Source organism: Alligator mississippiensis, chromosome 3, assembly GCF_030867095.1.
Source record: "Alligator mississippiensis isolate rAllMis1 chromosome 3, rAllMis1, whole genome shotgun sequence".
Classification (NCBI taxonomy): Eukaryota; Metazoa; Chordata; order Crocodylia; family Alligatoridae; genus Alligator; species Alligator mississippiensis.
In genome coordinates this window covers 271,600,488-271,614,597 of record NC_081826.1, presented here as the reverse complement: position 1 = coordinate 271,614,597, position 14,110 = coordinate 271,600,488, and the positions used below count along the sequence as shown (strand labels likewise).

General features: G+C 40.5%; 1 long non-coding RNA gene across 1 annotated transcript in view; it reads right to left on the bottom strand.

Annotated features, from left to right (window-relative positions):
* Window positions 1-4,271: 4,271 nt before the first annotated feature.
* The window catches only part of LOC109285322 (uncharacterized), a 45,429-nt gene continuing 35,590 nt past the window's right edge, over window positions 4,272-14,110 (bottom strand). The window contains exon 4 of the long non-coding RNA XR_002093078.2: window positions 4,272-12,318. This is a non-coding gene — a long non-coding RNA (uncharacterized LOC109285322). The remainder of the gene's footprint in view (window positions 12,319-14,110) is intronic.

The following is a 14,110-nucleotide window of genomic DNA, read 5'->3' as shown; positions in this document are numbered from 1 at the left end:
TAAAGTGCTGTGTAGACACACCCTATAAGTTGTAAAGCCCCAGCTTCTGGGATTCTGTGAACATAGGAGAATCCTAGTTTTCTACAGAGACTAACTTGAAAATATGGTTCAATTACACCCAAAATATGTCAAAGAAAAAAATTACTTTAGAAGAATAAAAAAGTCAAGGTTTTTAAACATCTCACGATTTGGAGAGTCTGGCCCCTCATTTTGAATGCTTGAGGTTAGGAGTGCTACAGCACTTAGTGCTTACACCCCCTGCCTATCACAATACTTTCAAGAAATGAAAACTAATTTTAAAACATATGTCATTTTTTTGGTTGTTTGGGGGGGTTGTTTTGGTTTTTGTGTGTTTGTTTTTGTTACTTACAACTTTACTGATGGCACTGCCTTCTCTAGAAATCAAAGTAACTTTCTATAGAAAAAAACAATGTTGCTTGGCTGTCTCCGTTAAGTGACTTTTATCCCCAAAAAGGTCTGGAAGGTAGAAAGGGTAATATTTAAAACTATATCAAGAAAGAATGGAGAACCTTAACTAGGAAATTCTGGTTCCGATCAAAAACTGTACAACTAGAAAAGGGATGGAAATGGTTTTTTCTACTCCATGAAACATGATATTCTAAAAATATTTCCATTATGCATCAAAATGGAACAGGACTTCTGAGGCTTGGGGGGGAGGGGATGAAGTAGAGAGAGAGAGAGAGAGAGAGCTATCTATAAGACTTATCTGGACTGGGCACTTGGGAACAGAATATCTGAATCAGTAAGCAGGACTTTTAACCTGGGTTTTCCACATCACATTTAAGTGCCTGAACTACCAATGTTATTGCCTATTCTGAGACAAATGGAACAGTTTTCCAAATCTCTCCTTTTAGAGATGCTTTACTTTTTTATAATTAAATATTTATTGAATCAGAAAAACAGAGAAGTATCCTAGTGGTTAGAATACTCATCTAGAATGTGGAAGGCCTAGGTTCAAATTCAGATCCTAAACTGGACAGTGAATGGACTTAAACTTGGGTGTTCCACATGAGTACATTACTTCCTGGATGAGAGAGTGTTTCATTCTTTATAGAAAATGTAATGGTTCCAGAAAATGGGAGAGCTACATCTCTGAATGTGGAGGTCAGGGCATTCTCCTGGTTTGTGGGAGCCCTGGTTTAAACCCCTGAGCAACTCAGGAAGACAAGAGGCTTTAAGCCTAGTTGTTCACATTTGAGAGCCATCCCTTGACTCTGCTGCTACGGGCTACTTTGCATAGACATTCTGGACAAAAGCAGAATTGAAATAGGAAGAGGCATGACAGGGCAGCTCTACACCCTCCGTTGCATGGACAACCATCAGCTGTGGTGGTGGATAATTTTGAATACCTCCCCCCCAGTTATGCTACTAACTTGTATGTTTGCACAAAAATGTGTTTCAATGACTGGGCATTTTTAAATTTACGTTTTTGCTAAAAAAATTCCTAATGAATTCTGGTTAGCTAGGTAAAAGTAATTCCTACCTATTGTTAGGTAGATAACAGGAAAAAAATAATTTATTGTACTTGATTAATCTATCTTGGCAATATGAGCTCACAAATGAAAAAGGGAGTATACAAAATCTCTTTCATAAAATACATTATTTTCCTAGCATGCCATTTGGAGGCTAGACATATGCAGCATGGAAATGAAAAAACCCCCATAATCTTACTACTTAATCAAGAGAAGTGCTCATCCAAGCACATCAGATTGTAATGATAGTGCACTTTGAGGCCAGTCATGGAAATGTCCAGATCACATTAATGTCAAAGTCAATAGTAAAACTATAGATATACCTAAACATAATAGAACAAAACAAGCCAATAGAATTATAGAAGTGAATAAGTACATGAGGCATAATATGCTCATATCATATTACACATGCCTCCTTAAACTAAATTATAACATAAAAATTGGATAAACTATGAAATGTCCTTATACTTAGTCCATTCCCTCAGTTAGAAACTCCTCTTAATTGCTAGTGCAAATGTTCTGAGTGGTGATGGATGGAAGCATCTAGCTACTGTGGCTGATCAGCTGAACTAGTGTCTCAGAAAAGACACACATCTTTTTGATCATGAGGTGACCCAGGTCTTTCCCTGAGCATCTATGAATTGAACTTCAGAGCAGCTGAATTGAGCCACAAGCCCCAGAAAGGAATTGCATCCAGTGACCGAGCAAATTCAGGTGGCAGGTCCAGACCAACCAAGCAGCAGCTATACCAGGGTGCCCAGGCAAGAAAAAATAGAATCCAGCCCTCAAAAAGCTGTTAGCACATGTGAGCATCAGTGACTGTGGCAAAGCGTTATTCTGCTGTGTCCACCAGGCTGGACAGGGCCTATTAAAAGTATTAACTGGATCAGAGTATTAACCTCTATCTTTAGGTATGGGACTATAGTCCAATTGTAAGAAAATCTGTATGGGCTAAGCACTCACCTTGGTATTTGTCCTCTTGCTGAAAGGAGTGTCTAGGAAGCCTGTGATTGCTTCCTGCAGTTCCAGAGGAGTTAGTGATGGTCAAGTGGCAAAAGTGAGTAAGTTGAATAAGTTGAGACACATGAGCAGCCCTGGGAAGAGCTGCCACCTGACACTGACAATAGGGTTTCTGGGTCTAGCACTGCAAGCTCTCTTATGTTTTCCATACAAACAGGGCAGCCATATACTTTGAGAATAAATTACATTTATGGAGGCTTAAGGGAAAATAATAAAACAAAAAGTCACAAAAATAAGGTCTCCATGAAGGGAGTTGAAGAAGGCTTTAGCAGCTTATAGATCACGGAGAGGTGATTTACTCCTACTACTTCCTAGAGTTTAGGACACTCAACTTGGTGGAGGAATGATGTGAATGCTAGTCCCTATGCCAAGAACTGTTTTTGTATTTTACCTTAAAATTATTGGATGAAACACAGGAAGTCTTTGGTATACCATTTTCCCATAGGCTGCAGTCATGCCCACACTTATCTACTCTCTGACCCATGAGTCATCAACTTTTATATTTAAAAAAAACAGTTTCAACAAGAGTGATTGAAAACTCCCTTCCTCCCACCTTGAATAATCTATAACCCAGTGGTATGCCAAAGCTTTCAGGAAGCCAAGAGATGTAATGAACCTTAATTTAGCTAATGGATCTGAGATACTCACCAGTTTCCCTGGTGCAATCCAATGCTGTGATCTTTTCCAGTGAAAAGGCCATGTTGTGATGAATCACAATGGTACAAGCAGTCCTTGCGTCTAGTTTGCACCAGCCACCGTGACTTCAAAAGTGGGTGGGGCAGGTGGGCAAGAAACATGCTGATTATGGGGTTTTACCTAGAACAGTCACTCTCAACCTTTTTGGACTCAAGCACCTCTCACTGGACTCAAGAAACTCCTCCATAGCTTTTGTGAATTGAATGTCACCAAGTTCAAAAACTAATTTATATATTACACTGCTTATCTCCTTAAACAGGGACTAGGGAATTCTCTAGGCAGGGACAAGCCTAAACCTGGCTTATCTGCTTATCTTCTTACACCTCATGGCACCATTCAGTGTAAATGGCAGCACCCCAGGATGCCATGGCACCCTGGGTGAGAATCATTGCCCTAAAGCATCTCTATTGTCATTACTCCTATGTAGCTCTAGTTGCAATGTAAAGATTCCCTCCCTTTTTGGAAGCCCAGAGAAGAACAGTAACGTACATCTCACCTACCCACATGTAAGAGTGAAATTCAGTTTGGTTCATCTATTCTACAGCAGAGGGCTGCAGTCTGTACTCATTTCTATCCTAGTGGAGGTGAAATGGCTTTTACATTCAACTAGTCGGTAGACGTGGAAAAGTTGTTAATATGTGTATTACAGGATCCTGATTTCTCTGGGTGCTGTGCAAACACAGTACAAGGTAGTTCAATCCCCCAAAGACCTTACAGTCTATAAAACACAAGACAACAGGTATGTCCTGATTATGTAAGGACAAAGAAACAATAAGAGAAAACTAGTCAACACAGTGGTCAGCAGTCTCAACACACTGACTCCCTGTCTATTGCCTAGTTCTGGAAATGCATTCTTGATTATGTTAGGGTAAAAGCTGCTTAACTTTCTGAAGCATGAGAAACAGAAGAGTGAATACAGTGAATGATCTTTGTTTCAGAGTTCACTAAATAGAATATAATTATCTTCCCCCCAGTCAGATTTTGGTGATTTTTATAGCATATATATTGTTTACTTGGTACCAGAAATCATCCTGTTAACACAAACTTTGTTCCACAAGGACATTATGATTAAAGTAACATATTTAATGTAGAATTTTCATAATGATAATGCAATAGTCCATCCTGTGTTTTTGAATTAACAGTAACATAAGGAAGATGCAGCTCTCTTCACAGTGATTCAATTTTTCCATTCATTTGCATTGCTATAGATCATCATCATGATTTATGCAGCTTGTATATCAGCATTTACTTGTGAAGCAGTGACAGTGTGGTTGCCACTGCAGAAGATAAAGAACACATGGTCCCTGGCTTGAGAGTGATACTACAGAGTACTTCCCTTTAATGCTGATTAACAGACATGGTAGCCAAAGCCATAATATATAATATGGCAAGAGGTGTTCACTGTACAAGGGAGGAGAGTGTTGCATGCAATACATAAAAGGATCAAGGTTACAGGATCACAAGCAAGCCTGAATACAATAGTTTTGGAGACCTAAAGTAAGTAAATTTGACAGAACCAACAAATAACAGTTCAGATTGTACTGCTAATTAGCTGGGCTAGTTCATATTTAGACAATGCTGCAAGATAAAAAATAAGATTGTTTCTGTGCAGATGGGGTGGTGAGTGTAAGCGTGTATTTGTGTGTATGTAAGCACCTGGAAAACTTCCTAAGTGCCCATTACCAGCTGCAAGGAGACAGGTGCATGGCATACAGTCACTCAGTCTGTCGCTGTTGTGTTATTTTTTTCTATCTTGAGATCTTTATGAAATTCAACAAGATTTATAAATCCTTCATGCTAAGTAGTAGGAATTGCACATTATTTAGCTCTTCTGTCCCAGTACTCTCCACATCAATGAGTTCAGAATCACCCCAACATCCTCACCTCCCCAATATTGACTTTTATCTCCTGACTTGCCATTACTTCACAACCCTTTTTTGATTATACAAATAGGCACCTTTCAAAATGCTCTTCTCTCTCTCTCTTTTTACATAAAGTTTGAATTTCTGGTTAAAAAAGAAAACTGTCAGTAGCAGTTGGGATACTTTATAATCCTTGATTTCATGAGCATAATCCTGTTGTTGGTTCAAGATTTTTTTTAATTAAAAAAGGAGTGAATAAACTCCCAACCACTTAGAATAATATTGCAAAGATATATGTTTGCAAGTAGTAGTTTAAACATATTATACATGAAGGAAACATAACAAATGGTGAGCTGAATGGTCCCCTGTTGCTAATGAAGATGGTAAGACACACTGCATAACGTTATAATTTATTTCAAGAATTTTGAAAAATGATATTCATCTCTCATTTAATGTAAATATGAGTCCTTACACATTAACATGTAAACTACTTAGCTCTCTACATGCTAAAACAATGGATAAGAGCACATCTTATCCAACTTATTTCCAGGCTCACATAAATAGACATGTTATCACATAACATTTGAATAATCTGCATCTACCTTGCCAAAAAAGTCTGGAAAAAAGAACTGGTGTATTATGTAAAACAATGGACTTTTACATTGTGGGTTGCAACAGGCTGTAGGACAGTCATGGAGTATTTTTCCCTTTTTGTTTTTTTTGTTCTTTGTGTAACAAACTTCGGATCTTTACATCTTGGCTTTGTACCTAGATATCATCATGGCTGTAACATTTAAAATGCAAGGTGAAGGGGCAATAGGCACCCTTGGTTATCACTGCAACTTTCTATTACAAGTCTGATTTTGACTAGAAATTTGAAAATATATCCTCTCCTCTCCCCATAATCATGTTATTCAAATAGGTTGGCCCCTTCCAGTGCATATTCTGCAAAATAGAAAGCTAAAATAAATGTTTGAACATGAAAGGCGGAGGAAAACTGTTAATTTTCACAAATGGAGGTAAAGTAATTCCTATGGAATTACACCATGGGATGAATTTGACCCTCTGACTTCAAAGATCTACTTCACATCTGACCTGCTGATGCCTCTCATTATTGAAAGCCACAGATGGCCATGCTGATCCAACTAGGTCATGTTAAAAAGCAGTATTTGAACCTTGACAATTCCCATTCAAATTCCCTGCTTGTCTAGATAGGCACATTCCAAAGCCCAGCAAGCTCTTAGCATTAACCCTTGGTATGAAGAGTTCTGTGGCTCCAATGATATTTCTTTTCACTAGAAATTATTTCACAAAATCTTGAACTTTGGCATCAAAGGGGTTAGTAAAGTATAAATGGTTATATTCACCTATTGAACATATGACCTTCATTTCAGGGCTGGAGTAATACTTTTAAAGAGCTTTTCAACAGAGTTGTTCTCTCACCGACAGAAATATCATAGATGAAGCTTTTAGCTTTAGTCAGGAAAAGAGAAAAACATACATGCAATGAAATATAACTCCAAGTGCTCTATATGTATGGATCCAGTTGAAGGTAAAAATCCTTATAAAATTGTCACCCAAAGAAAATCACCACCTATATAATTGTTCAGAGAATCCAGAAAGTATAGCAAATGCAAAATCAACCTGGTGATGAATCACAAAATCATAGAATCAGAGAAAATGAGGGTTGAAGGGACCTCAGGAAGTCATCTAGTCTAACCCCCTGCTCAAAGCAGGACCATCCATAATGGGCATGTGTAGATGAAACAGGGGCCCTACATTGAAGCAGTGAGTTTTTAAACCCAGCTTGGGCAGCACTGGAGGGCACCGCAGCTGCGGAGAGAAGAACCAGACCCCCACGCAGCTCAGGCGGGCAGACAGGCTCCAGGGGGTTGGGGGGGAATCAGGCTCACTGCTTTTCTTGGGTGGAGCTCTATTTCCTGGGCTGCTGCCAGGCTACCTACAAAGCTTCCTGAAGAGCCCCTGAGCTGCGTGGAGCCCAGTGCTTCACTCCGTGGCTGTAGGGATAGCAAACTAGAACTCCTCGAAGGAGTTTTAGTTTGCTGCACCCCATGTCATTTAAGGTGCATTAGGCCACCAAATTTCCTACTGCAGCTGGAATGAATGTGCAATACACTGCCAAGGCATGCAAATACCAAAACCATTAAAGCAGTGCAAAAGCATTTAGCCCCCTTTAAAGTGTCATGCACATATGCCCCTTGTTTCGTATAAACACGGCCAATGATATCATCTCACCCCACGCTTTGCCTAGCTGGGTTTTAAAATCTCCAAGGATGGAGATTCCATAGCCCCTATGGATAGTCTGTTCCAGTGCGTTACTACCCTCTGGCCATGTCTACAAGAGACGCTAACTGTGCAGTAGTTCGTTACTACTGCACAGTAGCACCATGTGGCAGGAAGCGCAATGCAATACTAATGTGCAGTAGTAACAAGCTACTGTACAGTCAGCATCACCTAAAAGCCGTTCAGTGATGCTATACAGTAACTCCGGTTATTGCACAGTCATTTTGTACTTGTTTATACAAGCACGAAATGACTGCTCAGTTATGACTGCACAGTCAGCATCCCGTATAAATGCAGCCTCTGAGTGAGAAAGTTTTTCCTAATATCTAACCAAAACTTTCCTTGCTGCAACTTGAAACCATTGCTCTTTGTTTTGTCATCTGCTACCACTGAGAACTGTCTAGCTCCATCCTCTTTGTAACCACCTTTCAGATAGTTGAAGACTGTTATTAAATCCCCTCTGGGCATGCCTACATGAGATATTTATTGGCCTATTAGGGCACATGAAACTAATAAACTCTGTAGCAGACTGTATTTACAAGTCCTACCCTACTGTGGAGTTTTTTCATGCACAGCAATGCACATGTAGATAATGACCAGCTGGTTGGGGCATGAGGGTGCTTCAGCGCCAGGACTGAGAGCCAACTAAAGCACCCTCACTGCCCCACACTAAAGCACCCTCACTGCCCCAACCAGTCCCCTCTGCAGCACATTGAGCCCAGTTGGAACAGCCCCAGACTGGCAGGCTGACCCCCTGGGCTCCCTGCAGCTGGGGCTGCTGCGACCTGGCTCAATATGCTGTGCTCCAGGCACACATACAGATGCGTACCCAGGAGCAATAAACTGCAGAGCAATCTGCAGCTTATTGCTGCCCCCTACGTCACATCCAGACAAGCACGGCCATGCAGTATGTGGCGCTGCAGACCCATCTGTAGCGCCACACACTGCACATTCAGGTGTTCCCTGTGCTACTACCTGACAACGTGGGGTATTTTTTGACCTGTGCAGAAAAAAGCAGAGTGACACATGTGATGGCAGTGCACACCACACAAAACCAGAGCCTGGCCACCCAGAGCCATGCTCCAGCTGCCAGCAAGACTCCCAGCTGCAGAAGCGCTGCAAATGCAACTTCCACAGTCTCCAGAACCGCAGGTAAGGCTTCTGGGTCCAGCACAGTTGCTGGTCCCAGCCTCTCCTACCCCACCCAGGGTAATCTACTGCATGGCACAGGCATTCCCCGGGGCACAAGTAGCAGTGGCACAAGGCATGCCACTGCTACTTGTCCCCAGGGAACCAAACATCTATGCTCACCTTGACATGGCCCTAATGACACATGTAGATGCGTTCTCTCAATCTTCTCTTCTCCAGACTAAATAAAACCAGTTCTCTCAGCCTCTCCTCATACATCATATGCCTCAGTCCCTTAGCTATCTGAGTAGCCTTTAAAATGCTGAAGTGCAAAAATAATGGTTTTGAATTTTCTTCAATAATGTTATTCAAGAGGACAAGCTTAAAGAAAATATTATTCAAATCTTTACCTTGTAGCTGGCCTCTGAACAGAATATTTTTGTTCCTTTGTCTCTGCCTTACTAGCCTGAATTATCAACAGTAACAGGAACCCATGACACTGAACATATAGTGAGACATACATTTATTTCTCTCTTCAAAGAGGGGTGGGGGCTATACAGGTTACATGCCCAACTTTCATTGACTTAATCCATTTAGTCTTTGAAAATTATTCTTGTGATTGCTGTAGATCTTGGGCATTTAAACCCTAAGTTGGGCCCTCTTGTTTCAGAAGTTAAGAAAGAATGGTAAATGGAATGGAGTTGAAGTGGAGTAGAAGTTAACCATGAATTAAAGAAAACATTGCTTCATGAACGCCAAGTCACTTCTGCTTTGTAAGAGGAAGCTGTAATGGGAGAATTCACAGCTAGGCATTTCCTGTCCCTGCTTTTCCCTATTAACTTCTAAATAAGGAAGTGTTTCACAAGAAGCTTGGTACTTATAGTATGAAACTTTTGCAGGCTTTTTTCCTATTTTTGATAGGTGATCTACAGGAATTGTCACAAGCAGTGTGAACACAATGCATTGTTATTCAACAGTCCAGGTGCTTTTGGCTGGATTGTGGGGATAAATATAAATGAATCCTTGTGGAGATATGGCAAGGTGATGTTTCAAAACTAGTACTCAGCATTCTGCTCAGATATCCCATGGTGCTTTGTTCCACTTCTGTACTGTCCAGTTTCTCTCTCTTTCATGTTGTACATTATGCAATACCTACCAGAATGTACTAGAATTCAGAGGCTTGGGACAAAATATTCAATTTTCATATTTTCTCTTGTTTCATTCCATCACTTTTGTGTGAGCCAGTGCCAGTTCCAAAGCACAGTCAGGCAGGAAGGAGGAAACATGGGGGAACTCTATGAGTCTTGTGGGGATTAATATAAATATGCTGCTCCAAGTGTATCTAAAGTCATGCACTTATTTCAACACCATAGAAAGTAGAGCACCAGAGATGAAAGAAACTTAAATTAAACAGGTACTTCTTTAGATCTTTTCTCAGAGCAGTTTCACTCAGGAAAGCACCACTTTGAGGCTCAGTCAAATAGCACTGCTCACTCATATGGCATGGTGAGACACATCTGGCGTGAACAGCGGTGGCTGCAAAACTGCAGGATGTCAAAAGCCACTTTCCTACCTATGCAAAGTGCATTCTGCAGCTGCAGTAGTGGAACACCTGCAGTGTGAACACTATTCAAAACCAGCAGATGCATATGGACTTTACCGTCACAGACCCATCCATGGAGTACCCCAGAGCCCTGCATTTCTCTCTGCTGCCTAGGCTGCTTGTCACAAAGGTTTGCCCTAGGATAACTTCTTATTCCCACAAAACTCAGGTTCACAGCCCTTTACAGGCCCTCAAAGCTACAGCAGGGGGATCTCTGCCAGCTAGAGGTGATTTCCCATTGGGTTATGAAATAATTTTTACATCCCCCTTTCCTTAGCATGAATTACCCTGGAATTTCACTCACCCAGGGATCGCTCTTCAACACAGGCAATCAGTAAGGAGACAAAATAACAAGTGGACTTTCTATATAGGAGAAAAGAATAATACAAGCAAAACTGGCCATTAAGTTTGAAGGCAAAACAAAAAGACAAGATAAGTTTCATACCCTCTCATCAGGCTACAAACTAAACTTTTTCAGAGAATCCTACCAGGATTTTTCAAAGATCAGCCATTCTGCTGACCCTGCCAATTCTGACTGCTGGAGACTTGGACCCTCCTACAGACTCAGAGGGGGCATCTACATGAGACACTACAACCTATTGTGCAGTAGCTTGTTGCTACCGTGCAGTAGCGTTGCCAAGCACTAACCATGTGGCAATGATACTGCACACATAATGCACATGAGAATTGGGAAAAAAGAGTGTGGTTGTGGTAGTGTGCAGTAATGCCTACTGACCACTGCACAGTCCCCCACTCATGTAGACATGGCCAGAAACTCCAAGAACCAGGACCACCTCACAGATAGCCATAAAATATCTAGAAATGGTCTTCCCTGCCCTCATCAGCATTGTCTTTATTGCTCATGGGTCTCAGAATTCTCTAGGTAATGGGCCATTGCTCTGAAACCCCTTCTGCTATGGGATTATTTTTCCCAGTACAAGCAGACAATGCCTTGGATATCAGTCCCACTAGTGGCCCCTTCTGCCATTTGGAGTGGCAATTGTCCTTGCCCTACTAACACAATGGCAAGAAATACTTAGCAGTTTAACCTGCTTTCCTTTTCAAATATGCACCTCTCTGACTTCCTTTGATTAAACAATGTCCAAAAACATAAAGATATATACAGACAGCATAACATAATCCATACAGTGATAAAAGTAATATAAATACAGCATAACATTGGGTTTTCAACAAGACCACACACAACATATCAGTAAAAAAGACACAAGAAAACATGAATAACACCCTGTGAAGATCCCAAATTCTGGTGGGGAATCTTGCCTCCCCTGACTGCTACTGGCCAGTAGCTGACAAATTCAATCAAATGTCAAGGCAACTGAGGTGCTATCGATAAAGTGCTGCCGCTTTGAGTCCAAATGTTGTACAATGTACTGGGGGATCCCAGTAGATTTGCATAGTTGTGGTTCCCAAATTGGCCCAAATTCATTGACTGGGCTAGTGTCTATTCTTTGTCTTTGACAAAAGCCTCTGAAGTCATCAACATAAAAGAGTATTTCTCACCAGCATTACTATTAGGAGATATGAAATAGTCTATGATACCAAAATCTATAGAAACTCTGGAGTGCTTTTTTGTTTTGTTTGTGGAACAATGAACAACGATAGCATTGCTATTACTTCAGTTGTTTTGGGATACCTAATCTACCTTCTGCTTCCCTGGCTGATAAAGCTTTTCATTGGATATTTGAATAGGAAAAGGAAATGATTTAATTATAACTTATTATCACACTTAATATGTTTTACTAAACTTTTTAGGGTTTTTTTTTTTACTATATTGAAAGTTAGGGTATTATCAGAATAGGCACATGTATTTTATAACAATAATGATTCTGGATTTTTAATTCACTTATGCAAAACTGAAAACCAGAAATATAAAGACATCTACAATGTTTCTTTAAACGCACAACAAAGAACACACTAAGCTGAATATTGTGAACAGTAAAAAAAAAAAGACCGAGTTTTCCTAACAGTATGCAAAGATAAACCATGCAGACAATGGTCCAAATTTGTGCCTTAAGGCCAAGTAGTCAAATGTCTTGGCCTTTTCATCCTTCCCAGCATCGTTTTGACTTCAAATATCTACTTTACATTTGACTTGCTGATGCCTCTCATTAATAAGTCATGGATGGCCATATTGATCCAACAAGGTGATCCAGGTAGTCAGTGATATCTTCTCCCCTTGATCACTTTATTTCTATGGGGAATGTGAAAGAAACAAGTTATTATCTAAATTGTAATCTCCATAGCAGTTATAAAATTTCCCCCCTCAGTATTCAACTTGCATTTCCATTGAATTGGAATGAGTCCTGGGTGAGCATAGAAATGGTAAGTCATTTTCATGATCTTTCCCCTTTGTGTGGTGGCTCTGGACCTGTAGTAGACAGAGTTATTATGGCAATTTAGATAAATAATTAATGAATACAATATGGAATAGGGATGTGAGGAAAGGTAACTAGATGAAGAGTAGTAATTGTCTGTGCACTTCTACAGGTTGTCAATGTGAGGCTGAGTGGGTGGGTGCTGGGAAGTGGGGGAAAATGAATTAGAAGCAAACTTGTAACTTCCTGTCACCTGCCTGGTAACTTTTCTCTTTATTTTGTGGACCAGCATAAAGTGCACTACAAAATAAACAGAATTCGGAAGCAATCCCAAAGCAGTGAATTTATTCAAAGGCTTTAAAATAACATTCTTTTTGTAAATGTCCTTCTAGAGTAATTTGTGCAATTTACTTTGTAATACTTCCTGTTGGCTCAAAACTGAGAGCAATAATTAAACTATGATCCAAAAAAGGTTGTTTTCTTCGTCTCTATTATCTGCCACCATAATTAAGTGCCTTTCAAACAAACAGGCTCTTTGGAAATTTATGTGGTTCTGCCATTTTGGGTGGGATGGGAAGTTTGAGCAGGCAAGAGCGAGATTAATATGCAGAGAGGTGTGGGATGGGACACAGGAAACTTCAGTCATGGGTGTTTGCATCTTCAGTGTGGGGGGACGGGATGGGACTGAAAATGGGTTCCTCTTCTGGTATACCTCCCCAAGACTCTATTGTTGTACTCAACATTCTTCTTGCCCAACCTCTGCCTTTTGTTTGCACTGAATAGCATCCCTTTGTTCTGTGATCTTTGTGATATGTATCTGTCTATCTCTGCTAAGTGTCTGCCACTCAGTTGAACCTATATACACCCTTGAGGGCAATAAAATCCATGATCTTAGTATGGGACCATGTCCCAGCCACCAGCAAAGGATTTGGGATTGATTGAGAGTGTGGTTGGGGGGTAGAAAGGTAAGAAAGGTTTATTGGCTTAACAAAAACACAACTATGCGTAGTAACAAGACAAACAATGACAGACAAGAATAATTCATGTCAGCAACTTAACAGCAGTCCCCTCTGATGCCTGATGTACAACAAGCTTTTCTTTCCACAAAGCTCAGTGAAGTCAGGCGTTCCCGATCAGTGCTGTCTGAGAGGTACCAGGAAGGACCCTGGTATTCAGTCCTTGGGCTCCTCGAGATCCACGGGCCCACTGATCCAGGTCAACAGCTAATTAATCCCTTTCGCAGAGCTGTATCTTCCTTCTAAATGATTTCCAGATGTTCCAGCCAATTTATAACTTCTGAACAGTACTGATAACCTACAGCCATTCAGATTCCTTTTACTTCAACTGTCCTTAGACTGACCAATAGCAGTACAAGCCTTGCATTCCTTTGATAAGGTTAATTTTAACTACACCAGAGGGTCTTACTATTTCAAGGCTTTGCTAAATTTACTAGGCCTTACTTCATCTTAAACTTTAATTAGGCTCTTAGCAACAACATATAGCTAAATATCTAAACAAATGACAGAAAAACACTTGGTCTAATCTTCATAGAGCCTTCAGCAAGCACTTTTATCATACAGACATAATTTTCAGGTATGTGAACCTTAGCTGAAATGGCAAAAGATTGCACCTGACTACACAGCAGAATCTAACTCAAGCAACACCTGG